This window comes from Bufo bufo, chromosome 3 (genome assembly GCF_905171765.1).
Source record: "Bufo bufo chromosome 3, aBufBuf1.1, whole genome shotgun sequence".
NCBI lineage: Eukaryota > Metazoa > Chordata > Amphibia > Anura > Bufonidae > Bufo > Bufo bufo.
The window spans coordinates 2,426,703-2,442,789 of record NC_053391.1 but is presented as its reverse complement, the minus strand read 5'-3'; positions in this window follow the sequence as shown (position 1 = coordinate 2,442,789).

Below are 16,087 nucleotides of genomic sequence, written 5' to 3'. Positions count from 1 at the left end.
GACCCAACAGGTGATCCTGCTGATCAAGTCTGGCAACCAGCGTGGGTAGCGAGGATGGCCCTGTACCGTCAGAATTCATGGCTTGGTCCTAATGTCACGGAACCATGAACCAGACGTACAACAAGAGATAAATGAAAATAAGAAGGCTTTATTGAAAATAAAGCTGTAAAGCAAAAGTCCAAACGGATGGTGAAACCGAGCAGAGTCTTTGCGAAGCCAGAGGTCAGGAACCAGAAGGGTAGTCAGACGAAGCCAGGATCAGGAACCAGCAGGGTAGTCAGACGAAGCCAGGATCAGGAACCAGCAGGGTAGTCAGACGAAGCCAGGATCAGGAACCAGCAGGGTAGTCAGACGAAGCCAGGATCAGGAACCAGAAGCAGCAGCAGTCTTAGAAGCATGTGAACACAAGAGGACCAAGCAAGGAACTGAAGCCACAGACCTCCTATATATATGAGCTAGGCATCCAGCTCCTCCCAGGGGAAGGAGGAGCCGCAGGGTGGAAGGCTACAAGAAACCCAGGACCCAAGATGGCCGCCAGCACATGTCAAACGAAGGAGAGCAGCAAGCAGGTAAGACCATGACAGGAACAGGGTCCCCATTTTCGTGAACATTGGAGATGCCAGCGGTAGGACTCCCACCGATCTACCGCTGTGGATAGAGGATAACTTTTCATAACCAGAATACCCCTTTAATCTCACTATATAGTAAGTGATCGTATCCAACATCTCTCTATCATTCTGCCCCCCCTCTATCATTTACCAGATTTTCACCTTATAAGGCCTCATGCACACGACCGTTGTGTGCATCCGTGTCCGTTGTTCCGTTTTCCGTGATTTTCTGCGGACCCATTGACTTTCAATGGGTCAGTTGAAAACTCGGAAAATGCACCGTTTGTCATCCACGTCCGTGATCCGTGTTTCCTGTTCGCCCAAAAAATATGACCTGTCCTATTTTTTTGACGGACAACGGTTCGCGGACCCATTCAAGTCAATGGGTCCGTGAAAAAACACGGAGGCACACAAGATTGTCATCCGCGTCCGTGATCCATGTCCGTTTTTTTACTATCATTTTCAAGGCAAACTTGACTTAGATTTTTTTTTCACTTTTCTGGTCTGGTGATCCTCCAAAAATCAAGGAAGACACACAGAAGAAAAAACGGACACGGATCACGGAACAACAGAACCCCGTTTTGCGGACCGTGAAAAAATACTCTTGTGTGCATGAGGCCAAAACGTCACAAAAAAAAATGATAAAGAAAAATCCCTGCATGTATGAAGGGGGTCGGGCAGTGGGGGCGCTGTGTGTCCGGGATTTGGAGAGGACGGGGTCTTCTTTTGCAGCAGGTTTGCCTCCTGTTTTGCACGGCAAATGTTCTCACTACAGCGTCCTGATCAGTGAAGTCTGAACTGGTCTGAGCCGCCTGCAGCAGATGGAACCAGCCGAGCGAGAGCTGCACATGACCCCTGCGACACAGCCAGCTATTACCCTGTAATATCACCCTATATAAGAGCCACATATCACACATGACCCCTGCGACACAGCCAGCTATTACCCTGTAATATCACCCTATATAACAGCCAGATATCACCCTATATAAGAGCCACATATCACACATGACCCCTGCGACACAGCCAGATATCACCCTATATAACAGTCAGATATCACCCTATATAAGAGCCAGATATCACACATGACCCCTGCAACACAGCCAGCTATTACCCTGTAATATCACCCTATATAAGAGCCAAATATCACCCTATATAAGAGCCAGATATCACACATGACCCCTGCAACACAGCCAGCTATTACCCTGTAATATCACCCTATATAAGAGCCAAATATCACCCTATATAAGAGCCAGATATCACACATGACCCCTGCGACACAGCCAGCTATTACCCTGTGTAACAGCCACATATCACCCTATATAACAGCCAAATATCACCCTATATAAGAGCCACATATCACACATGACCCCTGCGACACAGCCAGCTATTACCCTGTAATATCACCCTATATAAGAGCCAAATATCACCCTATATAACAGCCACATATCACACATGACCCCTGCAACACAGCCAGCTATTACCCTATATAACAGTCAGATATCTCCCTATATAACAGCCAGATATCACCCTATATAAGAGCCACATATCACCCTATATAAGAGCCACATATCACCCTATATAACATCCACATATCACCCTATATAACAGCCACATATCACCCTTTATAAGAGTCACATATCACACATGACCCCTGCGACACAGCCAGCTATTACCCTGTAATATCACCCTATATAACAGCCAGATATCACCCTATATAAGAGCCACATATCACACATGACCCCTGCGACACAGCCAGCTATTACCCTGTAATATCACCCTATATAACAGCCAGATATCACCCTTTATAAGAGCCACATATCACACATGACCCCTGCGACACAGCCAGCTATTACCCTGTGTAACAGTCAGATATCACCCTATATAAGAGCCACATATCACACATGACCCCTGCGACACAGCCAGCTATTACCCTGTGTAACAGTCAGATATCACCCTATGTAACAGCCAGATATCACCCTATATAACAGCCAAATATCACCCTATATAAGAGCCACATATCACACATGACCCCTGCCACACAGCCAGCTATTACCCTGTAATATCACCCTAAATAAGAGCCAGATATCACCGTTTATAAGAGCCACATATCACACATGACCCCTGCCACACAGCCAGCTATTACCCTGTAATATCACCCTAAATAAGAGCCAGATATCACCCTATATAAGAGCCACATATCACACATGACCCCTGCCACACAGCCAGCTATTACCCTGAAATATCACCCTATATAAGAGCCAAATATCACCCTATATAACAGCCACATATCACACATGACCCCTGCCACACAGCCAGCTATTACCCTGTGTAACAGTCAGATATCACCTTATATAACAGCCAAATATCACCCTATATAAGAGCCACATATCACACATGACCCCTACGACACAGCCACATATAACAGCCAGATATCACCCTATATAAGAGCCAAATATCACACATGACCCCTGCAACACAGCCAGCTATTACCCTGTATAACAGTCAGATATCACCCTATATAAGAGCCACATATCACACATGACCCCTGCGACACAGCCAGCTATTACCCTGTGTAACAGTCAGATATCACCCTATGTAACAGCCACATATCACCCTATATAACAGCCAAATATCACCCTATATAAGAGCCACATATCACACATGACCCCTGCGACACAGCCAGCTATTACCCTGTAATATCACCCTATATAAGAGCCAAATATCACCCTATATAACAGCCACATATCACACATGACCCCTGCAACACAGCCAGCTATTACCCTATATAACAGTCAGATATCTCCCTATATAACAGCCAGATATCACCCTATATAAGAGCCACATATCACCCTATATAACAGCCAGATATCACCCTATGTAACAGCCAGATATCACCCTATATAAGAGCCAGATATCACCCTATATAAGAGCCACATATCACCCTATATAACATCCACATATCACCCTATATAACAGCCACATATCACCCTTTATAAGAGTCACATATCACACATGACCCCTGCGACACAGCCAGCTATTACCCTGTAATATCACCCTATATAACAGCCAGATATCACCCTATATAAGAGCCACATATCACACATGACCCCTGCGACACAGCCAGCTATTACCCTGTGTAACAGTCAGATATCACCCTATATAAGAGCCACATATCACACATGACCCCTGCGACACAGCCAGCTATTACCCTGTAATATCACCCTATATAACAGCCAGATATCACCCTTTATAAGAGCCACATATCACACATGACCCCTGCGACACAGCCAGCTATTACCCTGTGTAACAGTCAGATATCACCCTATGTAACAGCCAGATATCACCCTATATAACAGCCAAATATCACCCTATATAAGAGCCACATATCACACATGACCCCTGCGACACAGCCAGCTATTACCCTGTAATATCACCCTATATAAGAGCCAAATATCACCCTATATAACAGCCACATATCACACATGACCCCTGCCACACAGCCAGCTATTACCCTGTAATATCACCCTAAATAAGAGCCAGATATCACCCTTTATAAGAGCCACATATCACACATGACCCCTGCCACACAGCCAGCTATTACCCTGTAATATCACCCTATATAAGAGCCAAATATCACCCTATATAACAGCCACATATCACACATGACCCCTGCCACACAGCCAGCTATTACCCTATATAACAGCCAGATATCAACCTATATAAGAGCCAGATATCACCCTATATAACAGCCAGATATCAACCTATATAAGAGCCAGATATCACCCTATATAAGAGCCAGATATCACCCTATATAAGAGCCAGATATCACCCTATATAAGAGCCAGATATCACCCTATATAAGAGCCAGATATCACCCTATATAACAGCCAGATATCACCATATATAACAGCCAGATATCACCCTATATAAGAGCCACATATCACCCTATATAAGAGCCACATATCACACATGACCCCTGCGACACAGCCAGATATCTCCCTATATAACAGCCAGATATCACCCTATATAACATCCACATATCACCCTATATAAGAGCCACATATCACCCTATATAAGAGCCACATATCACCCTATATAAGAGCCACATATCACACATGACTCCTGCAACACAGCCAGATATCACCCTATATAACATCCAGATATCACCCTATATAAGAGCCACATATCACCCTATATAAGAGCCACATATCACACATGACTCCTGCAACACAGCCAGATATCTCCCTATATAACAGCCAGATATCACCCTATATAAGAGCCACATATCACCCTATATAAGAGCCACATATCACCCTATATAAGAGCCAGATATCACCCTATATAACATCCACATATCACCCTATATAAGAGCCACATATCACCCTATATAAGAGCCACATATCACACATGACTCCTGCGACACAGCCAGCTATTACCCTGTATAACAGCCAGATATCACCCTATATAACAGCCAGATATCACCCTATATAAGAGCCACATATCACCCTATATAAGAGCCAGATATCACCCTATATAAGAGCCAGATATCACCCTATATAAGAGCCAGATATCACCCTATATAACAGCCAGATATCACCATATATAACAGCCAGATATCACCCTATATAAGAGCCACATATCACCCTATAAGAGCCACATATCACACATGACCCCTGCGACACAGCCAGATATCTCCCTATATAACAGCCAGATATTACCCTATATAACATCCACATATCACCCTATATAAGAGCCACATATCACCCTATATAAGAGCCACATATCACCCTATATAAGAGCCACATATCACACATGACTCCTGCAACACAGCCAGATATCACCCTATATAACATCCAGATATCACCCTATATAAGAGCCACATATCACCCTATATAAGAGCCACATATCACACATGACTCCTGCAACACAGCCAGATATCTCCCTATATAACAGCCAGATATCACCCTATATAACATCCACATATCACCCTATATAAGAGCCACATATCACCCTATATAAGAGCCACATATCACCCTATATAAGAGCCACATATCACACATGACTCCTGCAACACAGCCAGATATCACCCTATATAACATCCAGATATCACCCTATATAAGAGCCACATATCACCCTATATAAGAGCCACATATCACCCTATATAAGAGCCAGATATCACCCTATATAACATCCACATATCACCCTATATAAGAGCCACATATCACCCTATATAAGAGCCACATATCACCCTATATAAGAGCCACATATCACACATGACTCCTGCGACACAGCCAGCTATTACCCTGTATAACAGCCAGATATCACTCTATATAGCAGCCAGATATCACCCTATATAAGAGCCACATATCACCCTATATAAGAGCCACATATCACACATGACTCCTGCAACACAGCCAGATATCACCCTATATAACAGTCAGATATCACCCTATATAACAGTCAGATATCACCCTATATAAGAGCCACATATCACCCTATATAAGAGCCACATATCACCCTATATAACATCCACATATAACCATATATAACAGCCACATATCACCCTATATAACAGCCAGATATCACCTTATATAACAGCCAGATATCACCCTATGTAACAGCCAGATATCACCCTATATAACAGCCACATATCACCCTATATAATAGCCAAATATCACCCTATATAACAGCCACATATCACCCTATATAACAGCCAGATATCACCCTATATAAGAGCCACATATCACCCTATATAAGAGCCACATATCACCCTATATAACATCCACATATCACCTTATATAACAGCCAGCTATCTCCCTATATAACAGCCAGCTATCTCCCTATATAACAGTCAGCTATCACCCTATATAAGAGCCACATATCACCCTATATAAGAGCCAAATATCACACATGACCCCTGCGACACAGCCAGCTATCTCCCTATATAACAGTCAGATATCACCCTATATAACAGTCAGATATCACCCTATATAAGAGCCACATATCACCCTATATAAGAGCCACATATCACACATGACCCCTGCGACACAGCCAGCTATTACCCTGTATAACAGCCAGATATCACCCTATATAACAGCCAGATATCACCCTATATAACAGCCACATATCACCCTATATAAGAGCCACATATCACCCTATATAAGAGCCACATATCACACATGACCCCTGCGACACAGCCAGATATCACCCTATGTAACAGTCAGATATCACCCTATATAAGAGTCACATATCACCCTATATAAGAGCCACATATCACCCAATATAACATCCACATATCACCCTATATAAGAGCCACATATCACCCTATATAAGAGCCACATATCACCCTATATAAGAGCCACATATCACACATGACTCCTGCAACACAGCCAGATATCACCCTATATAACATCCAGATATCACCCTATATAAGAGCCACATATCACCCTATATAAGAGCCACATATCACCCTATATAAGAGCCAGATATCACCCTATATAACATCCACATATCACCCTATATAAGAGCCACATATCACCCTATATAAGAGCCACATATCACCCTATATAAGAGCCACATATCACACATGACTCCTGCGACACAGCCAGCTATTACCCTGTATAACAGCCAGATATCACCCTATATAACAGCCAGATATCACCCTATATAAGAGCCACATATCACCCTATATAAGAGCCACATATCACACATGACTCCTGCAACACAGCCAGATATCACCCTATATAAGAGCCACATATCACACATGACTCCTGCGACACAGCCAGCTATCTCCCTATATAACAGTCAGATATCACCCTATATAACAGTCAGATATCACCCTATATAAGAGCCACATATCACCCTATATAAGAGCCACATATCACCCTATATAACATCCACATATAACCATATATAACAGCCACATATCACCCTATATAACAGCCAGATATCACCCTATATAACATCCACATATCACCTTATATAACAGCCAGATATCACCCTATGTAACAGCCAGATATCACCCTATATAACAGCCACATATCACCCTATATAATAGCCAAATATCACCCTATATAACAGCCACATATCACCCTATATAACAGCCAGATATCACCCTATATAAGAGCCACATATCACCCTATATAAGAGCCACATATCACCCTATATAACATCCACATATCACCTTATATAACAGCCACATATCTCCCTATATAACAGCCAGATATCACCCTATATAACAGTCAGATATCACCCTATATAAGAGCCACATATCACACATGACCCCTGCGACACAGCCAGCTATTACCCTGTATAACAGCCAGATATCACCCTATATAACAGCCAGATATCACCCTATATAACAGCCACATATCACCCTATATAAGAGCCACATATCACCCTATATAAGAGCCACATATCACACATGACCCCTGCGACACAGCCAGATATCACCCTATATAACAGTCAGATATCACCCTATATAAGAGTCACATATCACCCTATATAAGAGCCACATATCACCCTATATAACATCCACATATCACCCTATATAAGAGCCACATATCACCCTATATAAGAGCCACATATCACCCTATATAAGAGCCACATATCACACATGACTCCTGCAACACAGCCAGATATCACCTTATATAACATCCAGATATCACCCTATATAAGAGCCACATATCACCCTATATAAGAGCCACATATCACACATGACTCCTGCAACACAGCCAGATATCTCCCTATATAACAGCCAGATATCACCCTATATAGCAGCCACATATCACACATGACTCCTGCAACACAGCCAGATATCTCCCTATATAACAGCCAGATATCACCCTATATAAGAGCCACATATCACCCTATATAAGAGCCAGATATCACCCTATATAACATCCACATATCACCCTATATAAGAGCCACATATCACCCTATATAAGAGCCACATATCACACATGACTCCTGCGACACAGCCAGCTATTACCCTGTATAACAGCCAGATATCACCCTATATAACAGCCAGATATCACCCTATATAAGAGCCACATATCACCCTATATAAGAGCCACATATCACACATGACTCCTGCAACACAGCCAGATATCACCCTATATAAGAGCCACATATCACACATGACTCCTGCGACACAGCCAGCTATCTCCCTATATAACAGTCAGATATCACCCTATATAACAGTCAGATATCACCCTATATAAGAGCCACATATCACCCTATATAAGAGCCACATATCACCCTATATAACATCCACATATAACCATATATAACAGCCACATATCACCCTATATAACATCCACATATCACCTTATATAACAGCCAGATATCACCCTATGTAACAGCCAGATATCACCCTATATAACAGCCACATATCACCCTATATAATAGCCAAATATCACCCTATATAACAGCCACATATCACCCTATATAACAGCCAGATATCACCCTATATAAGAGCCACATATCACCCTATATAACATCCACATATCACCTTATATAACAGCCAGCTATCTCCCTATATAACAGCCAGCTATTTCCCTATATAACATCCAGATATCACCCTATATAAGAGCCACATATCACCCTATATAAGAGCCACATATCACACATGACCCCTGCGACACAGCCAGCTATTACCCTGTATAACAGCCAGATATCACCCTATATAACAGCCAGATATCACCCTATATAACAGCCACATATCACCCTATATAAGAGCCACATATCACCCTATATAAGAGCCACATATCACACATGACCCCTGCGACACAGCCAGATATCACCCTATATAACAGTCAGATATCACCCTATATAAGAGTCACATATCACCCTATATAAGAGCCACATATCACCCTATATAACATCCACATATCACCCTATATAAGAGCCACATATCACCCTATATAAGAGCCACATATCACCCTATATAAGAGCCACATATCACACATGACTCCTGCAACACAGCCAGATATCTCCCTATATAACAGCCAGATATCACCCTATATAAGAGCCAGATATCACCCTATATAAGAGCCAGATATCACCCTATATAACATCCACATATCACCCTATATAAGAGCCACATATCACCCTATATAAGAGCCACATATCACCCTATATAAGAGCCACATATTACACATGACTCCTGCGACACAGCCAGCTATTACCCTGTATAACAGCCAGATATCACCCTATATAACAGCCAGATATCACCCTATATAAGAGCCACATATCACCCTATATAAGAGCCACATATCACACATGACTCCTGCAACACAGCCAGATATCACCCTATATAACAGTCAGATATCACCCTATATAACAGTCAGATATCACCCTATATAAGAGCCACATATCACCCTATATAAGAGCCACATATCACCCTATATAACATCCACATATAACCATATATAACAGCCACATATCACCCTATATAACAGCCAGATATCACCCTATATAACATCCACATATCACCTTATATAACAGCCAGATATCACCCTATGTAACAGCCAGATATCACCCTATATAACAGCCACATATCACCCTATATAACAGCCAAATATCACCCTATATAACAGCCACATATCACCCTATATAACAGCCAGATATCACCCTATATAAGAGCCACATATCACCCTATATAAGAGCCACATATCACCCTATATAACATCCACATATCACCTTATATAACAGCCAGCTATCTCCCTATATAACAGCCAGCTATTTCCCTATATAACATCCAGATATCACCCTATATAAGAGCCACATATCACCCTATATAAGAGCCACATATCACACATGACCCCTGCGACACAGCCAGCTATTACCCTGTATAACAGCCAGATATCACCCTATATAACAGCCAGATATCACCCTATATAACAGCCACATATCACCCTATATAAGAGCCACATATCACCCTATATAAGAGCCACATATCACACATGACCCCTGCGACACAGCCAGATATCACCCTATATAACAGTCAGATATCACCCTATATAAGAGTCACATATCACCCTATATAAGAGCCACATATCACCCTATATAACATCCACATATCACCCTATATAAGAGCCACATATCACCCTATATAAGAGCCACATATCACCCTATATAAGAGCCACATATCACACATGACTCCTGCAACACAGCCAGATATCACCTTATATAACATCCAGATATCACCCTATATAAGAGCCACATATCACCCTATATAAGAGCCACATATCACACATGACTCCTGCAACACAGCCAGATATCTCCCTATATAACAGCCAGATATCACCCTATATAAGAGCCACATATCACCCTATATAAGAGCCAGATATCACCCTATATAACATCCACATATCACCCTATATAAGAGCCACATATCACCCTATATAAGAGCCACATATCACCCTATATAAGAGCCACATATCACACATGACTCCTGCGACACAGCCAGCTATTACCCTGTATAACAGCCAGATATCACCCTATATAACAGCCAGATATCACCCTATATAAGAGCCACATATCACCCTATATAAGAGCCACATATCACACATGACTCCTGCAACACAGCCAGATATCACCCTATATAACAGTCAGATATCACCCTATATAACAGTCAGATATCACCCTATATAAGAGCCACATATCACCCTATATAAGAGCCACATATCACCCTATATAACATCCACATATAACCATATATAACAGCCACATATCACCCTATATAACAGCCAGATATCACCCTATATAACATCCACATATCACCTTATATAACAGCCAGATATCACCCTATGTAACAGCCAGATATCACCCTATATAACAGCCACATATCACCCTATATAATAGCCAAATATCACCCTATATAACAGCCACATATCACCCTATATAACAGCCAGATATCACCCTATATAAGAGCCACATATCACCCTATATAAGAGCCACATATCACCCTATATAACATCCACATATCACCTTATATAACAGCCAGCTATCTCCCTATATAACAGCCAGCTATTTCCCTATATAACATCCAGATATCACCCTATATAAGAGCCACATATCACCCTATATAAGAGCCACATATCACACATGACCCCTGCGACACAGCCAGCTATTACCCTGTATAACAGCCAGATATCACCCTATATAACAGCCAGATATCACCCTATATAACAGCCACATATCACCCTATATAAGAGCCACATATCACCCTATATAAGAGCCACATATCACACATGACCCCTGCGACACAGCCAGATATCACCCTATGTAACAGTCAGATATCACCCTATATAAGAGTCACATATTACCCTATATAAGAGCCACATATCACCCTATATAACATCCACATATCACCCTATGTAACAGCCAGATATCACCCTATATAACAGCCAGATATCACCCTATATAACAGCCAAATATCACCCTATATAACAGCCACATATCACCCTATGTAACAGTCAGATATCACCCTATATAACATCCACATATAACCATATATAACAGCCAGATATCACCCTATATAACAGCCACATATCACCCTATATAACAGCCAGATATCACCCTATATAACATCCACATGCACCCTATATAACAGCCAAATATCACCCTATATAACATCCACATATCACCCTATATAACAGCCACATATCACCCTATATAACAGCCAGATATCACCCTATATAATAGCCACATATCACCCTTTATAACAGCCAGATATCACCCCATATAATAGCCACATATCACCCTTTATAACAGCCAGATATCACCCTATATAAGAGTCACATATCACACATGACCCCTGCGACACAGCCAGCTATTACCCTCTGTAACAGTCAGATATCACCCTATATAATAGCCACATATCACCCTTTATAACAGCCAGATATCACCCTATATAACAGCCACATATCACCCTTTATAACAGCCAGATATCACCCTATATAACAGCCACATATCACCCTATATAACAGCCAGATATCACCCTATATAACTGAAGTGGCCTCACGGACTAAGCGTGGGCACTACACGAGGGTCAATTGGGGTGTGCGTGACTTCTCTTCACTAGGGACAGGAGTGTCATTTCCAATTGTGCATATGTTATGTAAATTGTAAAGTATTGTTCTTTATATGTAATGTTTCCCGGGTATTATGTAGTATCAGGCCTAGTCTCTGTAGTTAGTCATCCTAGACGCTAGAGGGAGCTAGTGTATCCCTGGTATAAGTGTTCAGGCCCAGTCAGGGGAGAGGGAGTTCGAGTTGGAGTTCAAGGTCAGGAGTCTGCAGAGACCGGTGAGGAGGCACCAGCCAGAGCCTTCTCCTGACATGCAGCTGGACAGCCCAGGCTGTTAGCTGTAACCAGGGGGCTAGTAGAGGGATCCTAGCCTACCTGTGGAGCAAGAGAGCCTAGGTTAGCTCTGAAGACGCCCCAGTAGCAGGATAGCACCTCCTGGGAGAAAGCCAGCAGTCAGCCTCCAGTCAATTCAAGTCAGCACCTGGTCAGATAAGTACCCTGATGGACAGAGGTTATATAGAATAAAGCAAGTGCTGATATTGGGGAAAGGAACGATATACCAAGGACAAAAGCCAGCATTTAGGCATCCGGGCCTTGGCATCCAGCCAGCTAAAAGAGCTGAAGGGGATAGAGCAGTGTTGCACTGTAAAGCAATCATTTTTATGTTCCTCCAAGTATCTTGCCTGTTTATTTCCTGCCGCCATCTGACGTCTACCTGTTTGTAAAGTGTTGTCTGAGGAACTGCATTCCAACCAATTATCAACTGAACTGTAAAGTTTGCACCGTGAACTTCAAGTAAAAAGACATTTGGTTTATCTACTGATCCCTCCATTATTCCATCTGTCACTATACGGCGTGCCACCGTTCAATTGGCACTGGCGTCACGTACTTCAAAGGGACCTTGCCCCCCAGGCACATAAAGCACCTGCAACATCCAGGGCACCTCATCCACCACCAGGCCTGGTCCCTAAATACCGAGTGTGCCCCAGAGGACTCTTGTGCCAGCCTCTCCTTCACTGCTGTACGCTGCCCAGGGTCTCCCTACAAAACTGTGAGTGACCCTCGCTTGCCATTTACCGTGACCTCACAATCGCCTTACCCTGCGGGTCTGGCGTACCGCGTAACATCCACATATCACCTTATATAACAGCCAGATATCAACCTATATAAGAGCCAAATATCAACCTATATAAGAGCCAAATATCACCCTATATAACAGCCAGATATCAACCTATATAAGAGCCAAATATCAACCTATATAAGAGCCAAATATCACCCTATATAACAGCCAAATATCACCTTATATAACAGCCAGATATCAACCTATATAAGAGCCACATATCACCCTATATAACAGCCAGATATCAACCTATATAAGAGCCAAATATCAACCTATATAAGAGCCAAATATCACCCTATATAACAACCACATATCACCTTATATAACAGCCACATATCACCTTATATAACAGCCAAATATCACCCTATATAACAGCCACATATCACCTTATATAACAGCCAGATATCACCCTATATAAGAGCCACATATCACCCTATATAACATCCACATATCACCCTATATAACAGCCAGATATCACCCTATATAAGAGCCAGATATCACCCTATATAACAGCCACATATCACCCTATATAACAGCCAGATATCACCCTATATAACATCCATATATCACCTTATATAACAGCCAGATATCACCCTATATAACAGCCACATATAACCTTATATAACATCCACATATCACCTTATATAACAGCCAGATATCAACCTATATAACAGCCAGATATCACCCATTATAACAGCCAGATATCACCCTATATAACAGCCACATATAACCTTATATAACATCCACATATCACCCTATATAACAGCCACATATCACCCTATATAACAGCCAGATATCACCCTATATAACATCCACATATCACCCTATATAAGAGCCAGATATCACACATAACCCCTACAACACAGCCACATATAACAGCCAGATATCACCCTATATAAGAGCCACATATCACCCTATATAACATCCACATATCACCCTATATAACAGCCAGATATCACCCTATATAAGAGCCACATATCACCCTATATAACATCCACATATCACCCTATATAACAGCCAGATATCACCCTATATAAGAGCCAGATATCACCCTATATAACAGCCACATATCACCCTATATAACAGCCAGATATCACCCTATATAACATCCATATATCACCTTATATAACAGCCAGATATCACCCTATATAACAGCCACATATAACCTTATATAACATCCACATATCACCTTATATAACAGCCAGATATCAACCTATATAACAGCCAGATATCACCCATTATAACAGCCAGATATCACCCTATATAACAGCCACATATAACCTTATATAACATCCACATATCACCCTATATAACAGCCACATATCACCCTATATAACAGCCAGATATCACCCTATATAACATCCACATATCACCCTATATAACAGCCAGATATCACCCTTTCCCATTTCGTCCTACGGCAGCACAGAATGGGTTAACTTTGTTCTCCTTCGATCCCAGGACCGCCCACCTAGATAATAGGTACAGATTAAAATAATTAACTCATTAGTAGTGACCTATAAAGGTTGCCTCCTCCAGAACCTCCTTGTGTTTTTTTATTGTCCTCATCGGAGGATGAAGCCCACCTATGGATCCACCTTGGAGATGGCCGTTTGTACCTTGTTGTTTCCAAGGTCCAGGCCGGAGAGTGGTTACAGCCATGTATGGTTCCCTGGCTCCACTCTCGTCCCGCTTACCTCCCACCTGCGTCCCTTCAGCGTCCGGCCATTGGTTTGGCTGTTAAGCGCTGTGCCGCTCAGGTATGCCGGCTATCTTCTACTTCCGGTTTCGTGGAACGCAGACGCGGCGGCGTCTGACGTCATAGGCGCACGCCCATTCCTTTGGGCGCCAAATTCAAATTTCAGGTATAAAAAGCGGGACTATGCAGAGCTCAGCTGCCCTGGTGCCTAGGCAGCTGAGCTCTAGCGATTTGAAGGTATTTGCCTGTCCTATTGTCAGGCAGTTAACCCCTCATTGCCTGCTGTGATTTTGAATGATTTATATCTTCATTTTTTATTACAGATGTCCTCCACATCCAGCAAGAGGGCTCGCAAAAGCAGACACAGATTGTGTCAGGGTTGTGACCAACCCCTTCCTGATGATTTCCTGCAGGATCTCTGCCTCAGGTGTTTCCAGGACACTCAGGGAACTATACCTGCTAAAAAGAAACAGAGAGCTGAACCTGCACTCTGCATCTCCTGTCTGCAGCCCTTACTGGAAGGCCATACCTCTAACATCTGTGAGCAGTGCTCCCATCCAGATGAAACATCAGATGACGACACCACCAAGATGATGTCTCTGTTCAAGGCTTTCCTCAAACAAACTAAG